The sequence below is a fragment of the Trachypithecus francoisi genome, unplaced genomic scaffold, assembly GCF_009764315.1.
Source record: "Trachypithecus francoisi isolate TF-2019V2 unplaced genomic scaffold, Tfra_2.0 Contig00586, whole genome shotgun sequence".
NCBI lineage: Eukaryota > Metazoa > Chordata > Mammalia > Primates > Cercopithecidae > Trachypithecus > Trachypithecus francoisi.
Genome location: NW_022680749.1, coordinates 12,792 through 30,465, shown reverse-complemented (window position 1 = coordinate 30,465; position 17,674 = coordinate 12,792). Strand labels below are relative to the sequence as shown.

Below are 17,674 nucleotides of genomic sequence, written 5' to 3'. Positions count from 1 at the left end.
GAATGGAAACTAGGCTTAATAGCTGGGTGGTGAAATAATCTGCACAACAAACCCCTGTGACACTAGTTTACTTATATAATAAACCTACACATGTGCCATTGACCTTAAAATAAAAGTTAAAAAAATTATAAAAAATACGTAAATAAAAATGTTTAACCAACACAAGATGGTTCATTCCAAGAATTATCTTAATTTAAAAATCTTTACATCTTAAGATGCTACATAGGAGGCTGAGGCAGGAGAATCTCTTGAACCTGGCAGGCGGGGGTTGCAGTGAAGCGAGATGGTGCCATTGCACTCCAGCCCAGGAGACAGTGTGAGACTCTGTCTCAAAAAAAAAAAAAGGAAGCAACTTTGCTGCTTAAATTGAGTGTAATACCCATTTTTATTTAATGTGGTGAATGAAAAATTTGGTTTTCATTTACCACCCTACAATTGAATTTTTAATTCCTCCACATATTCTATTTGCCTTTCTCAACTATTATTTTATAGATAAAAGGACTTACAGAAAGCAAACATATAACTCAATATTTGAATAAAAGTGCTTGAAATAATTTATATTGAGCACTTTATCCTTCTTTCTTAAAAATCTTAAGCTATACACATGACATAGCCAGGCACTGATGAGAATCTAGTACTAGATAACCTTTTCAAAGGCACGGATAGAATGCTTTCCAGGTATGGATTGTTTCCATGCTCCCCTTCCATACATTTTAAAGCCATTGCATAAAAAATATGGAATTTTGTAGAGAGGAGTGAGTTTATATCCTTTAATATTTTCTCACTTTAGAAATGTAGTCTTGGAATGATATAAACTCTGTAAACAGACTATCATGCTACATTTACAGAGAATTATATCAAGGTGTCTATTTTTAAGACAAGAATACAAATTGTGTTTTTTCTAATAATAGAAATGGATAAGCAGAATTCTGGCTTCTAATAATGAGAACATACTCTCCCTTAGTTTGAAATAAGTTAGATAATTTAACTTTCCCATGTTATCTTGAAGTTAATACATCGTTCGTATTGAATGTATCAGTGCACTACTTGAAGGGGTACATTTGGTACCATCCCTTTTATCCTCCACATAAAATGATTCAGTGTTTTAATACACCTCTTTCCATATCCTGCAGTTTTGCATAGCAGAAGAAGCATGCACTTTGAGGAAAATATACCTTTTAATTTTTTGTATTTTAAATATTATGGGTACAAAATATTTGTATATAATTATGGAGTACAAGTGATGTTTCAGTACCTCCTTTTTGATCCCAGATCTTCCCTGAATTTTTTGTCCAATTTGTATTGCATTATTTGTGTTTGAAAAGGAGTCATGATGTTCAGTATATACTATTATAAAATAACTGTTTCAAAGGATGTAAAGTATCTGATACTTACTATGTCCAAACATGATTTTTAAGCAAATGTTCCTAACAATATGTAAATAATAACATGGAATAAAATAAATTCATATAACTTTATGATAATAATTTTACCTAAATTAAAGAGTGTTATGTGCAAACAGATGGTATACAACACTTAGCGTTTAATAATGCAGTTAAGTCCAATTGAATATATTGTTTGACTTATTTCCACAATCTTTGACACATGTATTGTAGATTCAAACATCAAAAACCATAAGTAGCCTGTATAATACCTTTTTTATTCTCTGTAATGTTTTTAATATAAATATATAAAAGACATCTTAAATTATTTAAATAAGTCAGTTATTTTATATGCGGATTTAGTATTAGAATATATATCTTCTTTTGCACGATAAACTTTTTTAAGTGTCAGAAATTATATAATTATATAGTGACTTTTGTTCACAAAGTAAGTTAGTTGTACATACCCACAAGGTACTCGAAAAATATTTTTGTCAACATTGGATGCATTTTTCTCTTATGGACTCTTAAAAATGTTAACAAGCCAACACGAGAATGTAATGAAGTATTTTTTAATCATCTTTTCTAGTGTTGATAATGAGTTGATTTATATAGTCATTAGAGTGACAATTCAACAAATATTTTCTGTGGCATAACAAATGTCATTAACTTGCTAGTCTGTCATGCTGTTGCAAAGCTAAAACCACATTCATTAGTGTTTTTCGTTGTTGCTGTAGTGGTGGTTTGTTTGTTTTGTTACATGAAGTGGCCCACTTCTTGTATTAAATTATTTATTCTTTCTGAGAATGTTCTATCAGAATGTAATAAAACCTTTAAAAAATGATTTAAAAATGTATTCCCATAGGTGGGAACCAAACAGTGAGAACATTTGGACACAGGGTGGGGAACATCACACACCAGGGCCTGTCATGGGGTTGGGGGAGAGGGGAGGGATAGCATTAGGAGAAATACCTAATGTAAATGATGAGTTAATGGGTGCAGCAAACCAAGTCAGCACATGTATACCTACGTAACAAACCTGCATGTTGTGCACATGTACCCTAGAACTTAAAAGTATAATAAAAAATATATATATATATATTTCTACTGAACACAGTGTCTGTATATTGGAATGACCTAGGACTGGTAGGGGACTCTAATCCAGGGGATTGTTGATAGACAACTTCTATAATGTTTACATCGTTACTCTTAAAGTCATGTCATTGATTGTCTCAATATTGGAAAATAACATGTCAATATTCAGTGTATCAAAAAACTGGAAGAAAAAATGGGCCAATATCCCATTCAATTAAAGACATTGGAAATAATGTGTATGTATTACTTCTACTCACATCTTAATGTTCATCATGTTGTCACGAAGCCACATAGAACCATATACTGGGGAATGTAATGTTTATCTGAGAAACCAAATGCCTAAATACAAATTTTAGTAGTATGAAGTAAGAGGAAATAAGTATGGGGGATTTTCTTTTTTTTTTTTTTTTTGAGACGGAGTCTTGCTCTGTCGCCCAGGCTGGAGTGCAGTGGCCGGATCTCAGCTCACTGCAAGCTCCACCTCCCGGGTTCACGCCATTCTCCTGCCTCAGCCTCCCGTATGGGGGATTTTATAGTCTTCTCTGTTAGATATAAATTGCAAGATTTTACCACTTTAAAAAATATTAATATTCACTAATTTTTCATCAATTCAAATATCATATCATAGAGAGCAATTTAATCAAATTAGATAACAATTCTAAATATAAAATTTAACTGTACATCTTCTAGAAGCCAAAAACGAGAAATTATTTGTGGCTTTTGGCTAGACAAAGGTTTCTTAGATGTGGCCCAAAGAACAACCTAGAGAACACGCAAAAAAAACCCAATTACAACAAAAATAAAGATGACTTCATAAAAACAAAAAATTCTGTATTTCTAGATTTTTGAATCGATATGACTCAAACTAGGAATAGACATTTCCAAATTATGTCTGATAAAGGGTGTGTATCCAAAATATGTGAACTCAATTATAAGGCAAATTACAGACCAATAATAAACAATAAGGAAAAGAACATATTTGAACACACATTTTGCCAGAGGAAATTCAGAGACAGCAAATAATCACATTGAAAGATTTTCAATGTCTTTAGCCATTGTAGAAATACAAATTAAATCAGATGCCATTCCACACCTGCTAGAATAAATACAATTAAAAATACTCATCATTTTGTGTGTTGGTGATGATTTAGAAAAACTGTAACTCTCAAATACTGATGGTAGGAAGGTACATGATACAGCCACTCTGGGGGAAAAAATGGACTGCTTCTTACAAAGTCAAATAGACACCCACCATTTTACCTATTTATTCTACTGTTGCTCTTTAAGCAGAAAACACTATAGTATATATACATACAAGAATGTGTTTACAAGTGTCCATGGCACACTTATTTATAATAACACTAAACTCTAAACAACCCAAAGTTTGTCAATGGGTGAATGAATAAATCCAACATGGTATGCTCATAACGTGAGAAGTAACTTCACACACACACAGAAAACCGTATTTTCAACAAATGGTGCTAGAACAATTGGACATCCACATCCAAAAAAAGAATCTAGACACTGTGTTTACACAATATACAAGAATGGATAATAGATTTCAATATAAAAATGCGAGACTATAGAAGAATGTTATAAATTGAATTTTATAAAAGTTAATACTTCTGCTCTAAGAAAGACATATTTAATATTTAAAAAACAAGCCAAGACTGGGAGACAGTATTTACAAAACATGTATCCAATAAAGAACTGGTATGAGCAATTCACAGAACTCTAAAAACTCAAAAAGGAAAAAAAGATAAATAATCCAGCTAAAAAGTGGGCAGGTGATCTGAACAGACATTACACCAAGGAAAACATATTGATGTCAAATAAGCAAATGAAATATGCTCAACATCATATATTATTAGAGAATTGCTCATTAGAATGAGATATCACTGCATACCCACTAAAATGGCTAAAATCCAAAACACTGACAACAATAAATTGTGTTGAGGATAAAGAGCAAGGGAAACTCATTTATTGCTTGTGGGAATGCAAAATGGCACAGTCACATTAGAAGATAGCTTTGCATTTCTTACAAAGTTAAATGTAGTCTTACCACATGGACCAGTAACTTCACACCTATCCAAATGAGTCAAAAATATTTCTACACAAAAATGTCACATGACTTCTTAAAACAGCTTTTCTCATAATAAAACTTGGTAGCTACCAAGCTGTCCCCAACAGGTGAATGATGGTTCAATAAACAGGCATATCTATAAAATGGGATAGTTAGTGATAAAAGAATAATCTATCAAGTCATAGAAAACATGCAAGAACCTAGAATGCATATAACTTAGTGAAAGAAGCTAATCCAAAGAGGCTGTATACTGTATAATTCCAATGATATTCTTAAAAAGGGAAAAACTGTCAAATGATCAGAGTTTCTAGTAGTCTCCAAGGGAAGGGATGAATAAATCAAGCACAGAAATTTTTAAGAAAGTAAAACTATTCTTATAATACCATAGTAGTGGATACATGACATATGCGTTTGTCCAAACCCATGAAATGTATAATGCCAAGAGTGAACCCTAATATAAACCTAATATATGGACTTTCATTTATAATAATACATCAATATTGATGTATCAGTTATAACAAATGTACCACACTAATGCAAGATATTAATCATAAAGAATATGGAGGGTAGAAAAAGTGTATGGAAATTCTCTGTGCTTTGTTAGTTTTTTCTATAAACCTAAAATTGTTCTAAAAATAAAATCTAAGAATTTAAAAAAGAATGAACTGTTGTTACCAGTATCAACACAGGCGAAAGTCAGAGTAGTTATGTTGAGTGCAAAAGACAGACAAAAAAGAATAGATTTTGAGTGACTCCATTTACACAAAATTCTACCAAGTGTAAACCATTCTGTAGTATCAGAAATAGATTAGTAGTTGCATGGAGATTGAGTAGGGAAGAGGGGAAGAAGCGATTACTGAAAACACAAAGTAACATTGGGGAAATGAATACGTTCATTATCTTGATTGCCATGGTGTTTTCTCGTGTACCAAGATGCCAAAACTTTAAAAATAATATACACTGGATACGTTCAGTTTATGTCAATTATACTTCAGTGAAAAACATTTAAAAATATTATGTATCTTGATTTTATATCTATGCAGAGATATTATTCTATATCTGCCATATATACCTTTTGGTATAGTGTAAAGATTTATAAACATAGTATATAAGTATGGTATTTGCAATATTCTTATTCATATGTAAAATATAGTTTGCATTTAATTTTTTAACTTTTCTTCTATTTTAATTCTGTATCCTCCAGACATTGACATTGAGAACTTCGTATACACTTACATATTTTAAAATGAGTCATGTCTAGTATAATACAAAATTTCAGCAATGTAACATGACAGGAACAAAATATAAATGAAGTTGCTTTATATAGATTCATTTTTCTCATTAAAACATTTCATAGCATAAATCACTTATTCAAAAGTATTAGCATATATATTTAAGAGCACTATGAAAAAACAGAATCAAGAAATGGATACCATATTGATACTCACTAAATCATATGTTAAAATATATTGAATAATTTTGTAGTTTTACAAAAGTAACTCACCTATGTCACATACTAATAATGTATATATTTATTTTTAGGAACTCTTTTTAGATAACTATAGGTGTATAGTTTTATGCTGAGTTTTATGAGAAATACAATAAGCATATCATTTTATGTCAGGAATAGAGAGTACATTTGTTCCTAGGTCATTTTCTATAGCTGTCAAAATGTTTCAACATCTTTTAAAACTCAAGAAAATGAGGAAGAAATAGAAATGTTCCTAGGTTGTTTTTATATCTTTAGTTCTTTCTGTTATTAATTATATTAATTCTTCCCAACGGCTTATTTAAAAATGGGTCTTGAATTGTCTTTCATTAAAATTCTATGGGGTCTCATTACCTGTAAGAAGGTTTTATTTCACACCAAGTATTTTTCTTTTATGTAAAAGGAAAATAAAGCTCTAGGCTAAAGAAATAGCCTTTTTTTTATTTTCCCTTTTGGGAAGTAGTTCAATATATACATTGCTGTATTGAGCTAAAACATATTAGAATGTGCTTTTATTTACAATAAAAATGAAATAAGGCTGTGTTACATTGGCAAGCTTTAATGGGAAATGTATTTGTCACCCTAGGCAAACTGAAAAGGCAGGTATATTGAATTCAGTAATGCTGAGTAATTAAGCCTTCACTTATAACCCTTATATTAGATAATTCAACTTAATACGTTAAGTCATTTTCCAAGTGTTTGTTAATGTATCAGAAGGATTTATACATTTCACAAACGGGGACTCAAGCTAAGCTAAAGATTTATAAACACAACCAATTCACTAGAGAAAGAATTTTAAGCTTGTTTTTCTTGTTTTTTCCAAACCTAACTCTTTCATGGAAAAAAAATAAAGGCAGTATTATAAAATAGATGAAAGTACAGGGTAATTACCTTAAGTGACATTGAGAAGCCTAGAGCTCACCTGGTCCACAATATTTGATAATCCATGTCACCCCTGGTTTACTTCCACAATTCCCTTAAAGATTGAAAAGCTGTCTGAATACCACAATCTTAGTATATTATATTTTGTAAGGAAACCTGCCTACTCAAGAACATCTTCTGTGAGAGCCAATCCATTCAGCATGTTAGGAAGTTTCCTTCCACGTATGATTCAAGTCCACCTGGTCCAGTGGATTGGACAATGTATGAACACATGATTTAGGTGGAAGTTATCCGTTTATTGGTTGGAAATCAATAAGCCTCTTTCACTTGAGAATTCCAATTGAGATGAAGAATATAATAGGGATGCATACTGGATGAGCAAAGCCATATAGCCTCCATAATGTTATAAAGAATAATATTATTGAGCCACAGGCAAGCAATGGAGATACAAAGAGTACAAGAGTAAGGGAACAAGTGTTGCCCTGGAGTGAGAAAAATTGATAAAAAGCCGCTGCGTTGATGTTGGACAGGCTCTTAGTTCTATGTTCAGTCTTTATTTTCTGCTCTTGGATTCTACACTGTACATTTCAAGTTTATTTACAAATGGTTTTGACTACAGAAAAAGCAAGTGTATCGTTATGCCATTTTTTACATATTTTGGGAGAAATAAAGTAAAAACTAGTTTTTCTTTTCTTTTTTATTTATTTTTATTTTTATTTATTTATTTATTTTTATTTTTTGAGATGGAGTTTCTCTTGTTGCCCAGTCTGGAGTGCAATGGCGCGATCTTGGCTCACTACAACCTCCGTCCCCCTGGTTCAGGCGATTCTCCTGCCTCAGCCTCCCGAGTAGCTGGGATTACAGGCGTGTGTCACCACACCCAGCTACTTTTTGTATTTTTAATAGATGTGGGGTTTCACCTTGTTGGCCAGGCTGGTCTCGAACTCCAGATCTCAGGTGATCCACCCACCTCGGCCTCCCAAAGTGCTTGGATTACAGGCGTGAGCCACCGCACCCAGCCATGAAAACTATTAAGATAGTTTTACAAAGTAGTTTCTGAGCTACATGTAAAAACAAGATAAAAAAATTTACTAACAGCTCTGCAGCTTTCATAATTAAGCAGATTTCCATGTGGCTGAGAATTTTTAGCAGTCTCTTCCGTTAGAATTTGCCATGCCCAAAATGTCCCATGATGTACAGTTAAATGATTGATATTTGAGTAATATCCAGTTTGAAAGTTGACTTTAAATGTTTCCTTGAGGGGAAAACATGCTTAGCATTTCATTATAAAATTATCCAAGCTTTCCTCTCATTTCTATGTTCAAATTCAATGCATGAGTTAAAGCATCTAAGGCTTCCTTTGAAGCAATTTATATATTTGCTCTAAGATTTCAACTAGTCCTAATCTCAGAGGATCACTTCAATGGAAAAGTTGTGCCAAAGTAAAATGAAATGGAGATTAATTATACTAAATTGTCATGTTGAGCTTCGTGATAAATTTAGTTACAAAGATGTTATTCGAATTGGAATTAACTGCAAATTTTCTAGGTATGTAAATGAAAGTGGAGTGTAATTATTATATAAGCCTAGAGTTATTACCATCAAAATACATGATATAGCAATACAATAATTTAATGTTGACTTGGGGAGTAATAAATCAGACATTTTATTCAACAAACTGTGATTTTTAATTATAACATAAGAATTATAAAATAATATTTAGAAGTAATTGTTTCTTAAATAATGAGTCAACAAAAATAATAGTTGAAAAATAAAATTATATAGGATGATTATATTGTGAAAATTTACATTAAAAATTAAAATAAACAAATAAATCATCTTTGGAAACTACTTTTATTTAAAATATCAGGAATCCAGAAAATTGCAACTTTTCTTGATCTACATAATCATTTTTACATGAAATTTTAATTCCAAAACCATTGCAAAGATTTATTATTTTCTTAATAACCACGGTATTAAGTATCAAACAGCTTCTGTGAAAGTACAATAGAATACAAGCATATACTAGATGTATTATTTTCTGCATTTATGCATGAACAATAAGATTTTTTAAATTCTTGACTTATCTATGGAAATATGATAGAGACAATTGTATGGTTTGGTTTAAGGATTATTCATTTCTGCACTTAGATGAGGTAATTTTTTCTTTTCTAGATAAACTCTAATTCCACTTTTTTTCATATGGTATACACATATACATGCATATATATGTTTCTGTTAAACAACAGTAGTAAGATTTTAACAAATTATTTACCCACCTTTCTGAAAAGTGTCTTTTAATGTCGCTATGAGCCTATAAGGGAAGAGAGGGACTGTATTACAAAGGAACAGCAATGATCCAGTAGAGAATGAATACACCTGGTTTCTAAGAATATTGGGCTATTGGGTATTGGGATGTAGATTGGGATAAAAGAGTATACCCCTATCACAGCACTGTCAGTTTCACTATTGATATGGTGCAAACACACGATAGGATGGTTCAAGCACAGACGTCAGGAGTAGAGTAATGTCTGGGCCATATCTAATAACAAATAAATCAGAATCTGGACATGATATGTAGGCATTCGTTTCTTTAAAAAATTGCCCCAGATGATTCCATTGTGAATCTAATGTTGAGAAGTAATATGCTCAGTCATTTTCTTTGAATTCATTCTGCCTGATATATCTACAGTTGTTTTGGTTCTCTTCCAAGAAGAGAGACTGGGACTCACTGATTTTGGTGATACTCAGTTGAACTATGTCCTTACTGATTCTATTCATTATTGTTAGAGAGATGTTAACATCTCCAATGATAATAGTGGATTTGTTTATCTGTTTTTGCAGTTCTATCTGTTTTTACCTCATGTGTTTTTGACAGCCTGTTACATGCAAACACATTAAGGATTGTTACGTTTTCTTGGAAAATTAAACCCTTTGTTACTATGTAATACCCCTTTGTATCCCCGTATAATTCTTTTTTCTCTGCAGGCTTTTTGTTGGAAATTAATATATTAATCCAACTTTCTTTTAATTAGTATTATCATGTTATATATTTTTCGAAGTTAACTCTCAAGCTTGTCCAAAATGAGCTTCCAGAAATTAATCAACTACGTATTAAAGTTTTCTACTCCATTACTAACTCCTATGGGGGCTCCTGGGATCTTAGTCCACTGAGCTACAATTCTTTGCATTTTCCCATGTCTCTAATTTAGTGGAGATTTAGGGTGGGGGCAGCAGTTTTTCTGCGACCTCAGTCCTCTAACGGATCTAAAATGAGTTGTTGATAGTCTTTGTACAGCATGTTTCTTGTTGTAAGGATGGGAGTGACGACTTCCAAGTTTCTTACATGTTCGAATAACTGACATTTTTTATTATATGCTCACCCCTGTGATGGTAGAAGAATGCTATAATTTTTGGATCCACAAAACTAAAGTACTAGGAGAGGAAATTTTTCACAGGAAAGATGGTTGCTACTGAGAAAAAAAAAAAAAAAGATAAAGTCTTCTCTGCTATCTCTGCTAGACTCTCTAAACTCTCTTCCTGTCTCTGGAGTCCAGACACACAAGCCTCCTTTTAGTTTTGAGTTTCACTATGCTTTTATCTTAAAGACTTTGCCTACTATGTCCTTTCTGCTGAGAAAGCACCTTATCCCCTCGATTACCTGGTTAACATCAAATACCAAATCATGCTTCTTACTGAAGGCCAAGTACCACCTGTAGAAGAAATCTTCCCTAAGAACAGCCTACATACAGTTAATTGTGTGAGCCCTTTTCTTATATCCTTCGAATACTCTTCCTTCACGTGACTCTTCCTTCACAGCCTCTAGCCAGACAATATATGACAGGAAAACAGGGAGAACATGATTTTGCCATTCGCTCTTACCTTTGCCTAGCCCAGTGCCTGGCAAATAATAGATTCTCATTATACATATATTTTTGAATGAATCAATAAATCCAAGTAAAGTAATTGATGTTTTGGAATTATCTAAGACTGTTAAAATCAGTTAACTATAGTTAATGTGAAGCAAAAAACTGTAAACAAAATTAATGTAATACACATGCTGATGTTACTATTTTAGAAAAAAACACAATAATTTACAAATTCCTCAATAATTCAATTAATGTTTATGAGATTTGATTGAAGACAAATCTGTCACAGCAATCTGTGAATGCTTTGTTGTAAATAAAAGGTAATCCTTGTAATAAGCAAAAATAAATTAACATAACAAATGTCAATTTACAGATAAAAAGTGATTGTTTGCTAGATGAAAAGAGGATTATTGATAGTTGGCATAAGAAATCAAAAATTAGTTCAACAATTAGTCATATGGAAATGTCAAATATTGACATTAATGTGATAAAGAAAACAAGAGTTTCTGCAAATAACCTCCCATCCCTGATGTGAGTCTTTCACGTCATTCTGTAGTTCAACCAGTTCTTAATAACTCAAAAACAGGAAAGATAAGATCCATCATTTTGTTTTACTACCCAGATCCCTCCTGTAGCTGTCATACAGAGTGTGATTTATGACTTGTAAATTGTGCTATGGAGCTTGACAAGTAAGTTTGATTTCATTTAATATTCTCTTTAAACCATCTTAGATCTTCTCTTGAACAAGTATTTCATCTATTAGTGTTCTCAAAATGTAAAATGGGTAACTTAATGAGAACAAAAGTTGTACCCTAAGGTATACTTGCATTAGCTACATACTCGCAATTAAATCTTAACAGTTCAAATATACCCATTTGTAATAGAATCGAACAGTTTTCCTCTTGAATTGTTTTAGACACCAGAAATTTTTAGTCCTAATAAATAATGTTTAGCTTCCTAGTCACAAACCAAACAGAAAGCAAACTTCATCAGTTTAGAATGATTAAAACCAACATAGCTGCAGTATTTTTATCTTTGTTTTAAAAATTTGTTTAATCAATCAGTAAATCAATCAGAGTGGACCATTATGTAATCCACAGACCTTGAAATAACGAAGATATATTTCTCCACAGATAAATATTTATATATGGTTTTTAAGATGAATAGAAATTATCCTGAAGATCGTAAAGAAAAAGTATACCATATAATATAGCAAATAAAAATAATAATAGTTATTAATTTTTCTGCTTATTATGTTCCAGAATCTGTAACTAAGCATTTTAGAGCATTTTTTTAATTCACACAATAATCCCTTGAGAAATATACTACAATTATTATCTTTATTTCACAGTTATTGAAAATGAGACACAAAGAGGTTAAGAATTTTTTCCAAGGTCAGGCAGCTAGCGTGACTTAGCAAGGGTGTAATTAAGAAAAAATATGTCTTTCTTATCTTACAGGAAATTTGGAAAAGCAAATATCTAGGTTCTCTTTTTAATTAAAAAAATAAAATATTGAAACATTACACAATCCTTTGTTGTTCATGCTCTATATTATTATTATTATCTCTGCTGACAGCAAAAGCTAAGAAGAGAAAATATTTCTGACCCAAATTTGTAAATTATGAATCAACCCGTTAAAAAATCAGAATAGGCTAACAAGTGGAATTAAATGTAATTATTCTACATTATATATAGAATATAGAAAATTTCTTATTGTTATAATTTTACTAAGATTCTACCAGTTTCAACTGAAATATAACATTTCAAATACAAGCTTGATAAAAGAACTTGGCATGAGATGTTTTCATAGGAAATAGTGACAATTCATATTTTTAAAATTAAGTATAAATGAGATATATTATTTCTTTATTTCATTTTCCTTCTAAAAGTTATTTTTAAAGTTTTAATTTTTCGAAGTTGATAGCTATTACTAACTCTTTTGGGCAAAATTTTTTGAGATAGATTAATTTATAAAATTAGGAAGAAACTAAAGTAGTTGTGAAAGTTTCTAAAAAGATAATAAAGTAGTTGTCTCTATGTTATAACAGAAAATGAGAATGTGAACACAGATCATTTTGACTCTCAGAGTTTGTGTTTTCAGCAAATATTACCCGAATATTGATATATAAATTAGAATTCCCCAAAGGAAAGCATTTAAAAATGTTAAAATTAATAAAATGAACTTGTCCTTAGTCTCAGGACAATCTCCAGTGGATTCAATAGAGCATCTGCAGTTTTGTTGAACAAAGGTTTCTGCGATATAGACTCATGGTGTGAGCTTAGTGGGTCACATTCTTTTTTACTTCTTGGAGCTTTGGGAGGCATTTATAAAAGAGCTACTGTAGTAGAAGGACTGAGTTGCATCACCCTGAGGATTTATGTTTCTACGGGAGAATCAAATTCACTCCAGTATAGGGATTTACTAGGTTTCCCTAGCCTTATTAATAAAATACTAGTACAACATGAAATATGCATACTTTGTCATACAATAATCCAATTAAGACACTATTTTTTACAGCAAAATTCTTTACTAACACTAGTTGCAAATCAAGTGAAATTACATTGGCAAGAGGTGATCATACTGCTCTGCTCTCCTACTCCCGCCTTCTCCTCCTACCCCAGCTGAAAATACTTGCTGCAAATGGCCTTTCATAGGAGACTTTGACCTCAGGGTGTAGAAAGGGAAAGGAAAAGGTCAGATATATATGTCTTGTCTATAACTTAAATTTAATACCTGCCCGGCGCGGTGGCCCATGCCTGTAATCCCAGCACTTTGGGAGGCCGAGGCGGGTGGATCACGAGGTCAGGAAATCGAGACCATCCTGGCTAACACTGTGAAACCCAGTCTCTACTAAAAAATACAAAAAAATTAGCCGGGTGTGGTGGCTGGCACCTGTAGTCCCAGCTACTCAGGAGGCTGAGGCAGGAGAATGGCGTGAACCCGGGAGGCGGAGCTTGCAGTGAGTGGAAATGGCGCCACTGCACTCCAGTTTGGGCCACAGTGGGAGACTCTGTCTCAGAAAAAGGAAAATACGTATATATATATATCTAATACCAGCACAAAAGCCTAAAAGGACAGATTTTTAGAGGGTGTTGGCAGGAAACTCTTTGCTCTGCTATCATCTGTTATAAGCTACTTTCTATACATTATTTTTTCAGCTTCTACTCTGCTACTATTCAACAGCAAATGCAATTTGTTATATTGTGCACTTTAACACCATGAACAGCATCTTAATTATTATTGAAATGTATTACAAGTTCACAAAGAAAACAGCATTTTGTTTCTTTAGTCATCTACTTTGGATGAAAGTTTTATTTAGAAAAGAATAAATGGGAAAAAAGATACATTAAAAATAAAAATTGCATTTTTTTTAGATCAAATATACCAATTTTAAGCATTTTCATAGACCTTTATAACCAAAATAAACAAACATTTAAAGACAGATGATTTAATTTAGTAATTTGCTTCTTGAAAAATTGGAATATGTGTTTTAGATAATGCATATATTTCCGTTATTGAAAAATAAGTTTTCAATAGTTGGCTGACTTCATATGTAACTTTTTGCAAATAATAATACCATTTTAAACTTATTCAAGGATTTGAGGTGTTCTTAAATATTATTTTGTAACTTATTTTACTCCCTTAAAGTAAATATTTAAGCCATCGTAAAATTGGTATGACATAGTATTCGGATTGTCCTTTGTAATATTTTATAGTATTCACATTTGTAGTTAATCACAAATTTGATACAATTTAGCCAAACCTTCAATACATTTATGAAGAGAGCACTAGGGAGACTTTATACAATGGAATAAAATAACAAAATGTGCTGACAGCATTCTTCCACTCAAAGAGGTATATATATTTTTTAATTCTATCTAATTTTTTTACTAATTTTATTTTTTAGTACTCAATGATGGGGAAAATTACTAGAAGTGTGATTAAGGCTATTATAAGATACATAAACCATATGGCACAAGCATTCTTAGCTGAACTTTATACTCCACATTGTTTACGAACTTAGTATGCCAGCTTTTTTTAAATGTGGTGGCATCTGGTATTCCACACTTATATGTCTCTGAATCCCACCCTTGTGCTGATGCCAAGCTGAACTGAAGCAGGGATGAATTTTTCTCTTACATGGAAACATGAATATATTCCAAACTGGAGTGAGCTCTCACAAGCCGTTCGCCTATGGTAATTACTTTGTGCCTTGTAATGGGTCACATAGTATCCTCAAAAAGTTTTGTCTGAGTCCTAGACCCTCTCCCATCCCAGTACCTGTAAATGTCACCCTATTTGAAATAGGAGCTTTACAGATATAATAAAGTTAAAAATCTCGGGGTGAGATCATCCTGAATTTAGAGTGAGTTATGGATATGTATATATGCATATATATATTACATGCATGTGGAGGCAGGGTGTATATAATATTATATATATGTATTATGTATGTATATTGTTTATATATATGTGTGTATATATAGATTATATACACCCTGCCTCCACATGCATGGCCTCCCTTATTATCAGTATCCTCCCCCAGAGTGGTACAACTGTTCAAATTTACTCACCTACATTAATACAATGTTATCACCTGGTGGTAAATATACATAACATAAAAGGTACAACTTGATCTTTTTAAATTCCAAAACTCAGTGATATTGAATACATTCACAATATTGTATAACTAACATTGTTTTCATAACTTTTGTATCATGTCAAACAGAAATTCTGTACCATTAACTCTTCATTCCCCTTGCCCCAGCCTCCATGCCCTGGAAACATGCAATCTGCATTCCCTCTACATGAATTTGACTATTCATGATCTTTCATATAAGTAGAATCACATACTATTTGTCCTTTTGTGTCTAGCTTATTTTATTTAGCATAATGTTTTCAAGGTTTATCCATGTTGTAAACATGTATCAGAACATCATTCCCTTTTTATGGCTAAATAATATTCCCTTGTATGTACATGCCACATTTTGCTTATCCACACATACAGGTTTGTTTTCACTTTTTGACTCTTGTGAATAAGAAGGAGTGATGGTATCTGGCGTGTGCATGCAGCCATTTTCTTACTAAAGACCAATAGCATCAAGCACTCTACTAATGGTTGTTATTTATCTGATTAGGATCCAGAGTTACAAAAAGGTTCTTATTTTTTGCAGTTTAATGGCAGTTTTTGTGGAGGGATTGACTTCTAAAACTTCCTATTCCAATTTTCTAAAATCCACTTTAAAAGAACGGTTTACATTGTGTGCTTGTAGGATGAAATTGATAAAAATTATTTTACCAGCTTTCAAAATTGTATCACAGAGATAATCTCCTTTGACTATTGGGTGTTCACATATTTGGCATGTTATAAACAACTTTCTGGAAGATAAAGGCCTTTTGTCTCACACTTAATATTAAGACAGGAACCAGTGTGCTAGCAATGGCTTTTAGGTTTGATGTGATATATTTGTATGTAATGATTTTTTTAAGAGATAGAGTGAAAAATCCTCTCATACAAAACAAAATAGTTTTTACTGTTATGAGAAAGTAGTTATTAATTACTTATAAAACACGCAAGTATCTTTATGATATTTGGTGATTTTTCTCCAGTCATCTTGTGTTGTTAGTGGAGAAAAAAATAGGGATGCTCTTTATCTATGAAATGTGAAAAGTAGATACACATTTTAACTATATATGGTTTCCCTAAAAATTCTTCTTCTAAGTTTCTAATCCTCTAAAACGATCATTGATATGTACAAATAAATATTGATGATAGCAACTGAAGGATCATTTTTGCTGTTATCTGAAATTAAAAATACTGTAACAGTCTACCAATAGAGAAATGATTATGTATATTATGATACATAGCATATGTCCATATATGGAATATGTACCAAATGTATACAACAAAGTCAATGAATACATGATTATACTAAGATGGATAGGCATGGATCTACATATTACTGTTTGTACATGGTCTTTTCCAAACAGAAATAAAATGTAAGAAAGAAGAAAAGAAAAATAAAGAGAAAGAGAATAAAGGCAACAAAATAAAATATAAACCAGGATGCATAAGCTGTTCTCATCTTAGGACTGGGACCACCAGTAAAGCCTCTCTTCTCTGGAAAAAGTTTAGGTCTCTGAAGTTTTCTCAGTGCATCATAACTGACAGCAGCAGGAATGTGGTTTTGCTAAAGGCAACAGAAAAGGAAAACTGTCTCAAGATTTTAATATTAATCCAAACATTAAATTTTCTTACCTTGATGTTGCTGCTTTCTGTATGCACATCCCAAAGGACGTAGGACGGTGGAAAGGATGGAGGAAGGTGGAAAATGTAGAAAATTAGAAAATCGGGTAAACTTAAAAGGTAATAAGACTAACATTCATTCATCCACATTAAGCTCCTACCTTGTACCGCATTTTGTTGTAGGCACTGCAGATACAGCAGTGAAAAAAGAAAATAAAAAAAAAAATATGACTTTTTGGAGCTTACATTCTCTTGGAAGGAGATATATAATAACATAAATAATTAAACTGTATAATATGTTAAGTGTTGCTAAGTAAGGAAAGTAAAGCAGACAAAGCAAATAAAGAACATGAGGAGGAGATAAAATTTTAAGTAGGGAAATAAGGAAGGCATGATGGAGACAGTAGCATTTGAGTGAAAGACTTGAAGGAGGTGATATGGTTTGACAGGGTCCCCCACTAAATCTAAAGCTCGAATGGTAGTTCCCATAATCCCCATGTGTCATGGGAGGGACCTGGTGGGAGATAATTGAATCATGGGGGCAGTTACCCCCATGCTACTGTTCTTGTGGTATGAATGAGTTCTCGTGTTTTCTGATGGTTTCATCAGGGTTTTTTCCCCCAT

At 32.2% G+C, this 17,674-nt stretch overlaps 1 long non-coding RNA gene across 1 annotated transcript; it reads right to left on the bottom strand.

Annotated features, from left to right (window-relative positions):
- Positions 1–8,770: 8,770 nt before the first annotated feature.
- Positions 8,771–17,244, bottom strand: LOC117085830. The gene is made up of 2 exons (XR_004438090.1): positions 17,063–17,244; positions 8,771–9,245 (listed from the first exon to the last, which is right to left on the bottom strand). It is a non-coding gene; the product is annotated as an uncharacterized LOC117085830 (long non-coding RNA).
- Positions 17,245–17,674: the final 430 nt, after the last annotated feature.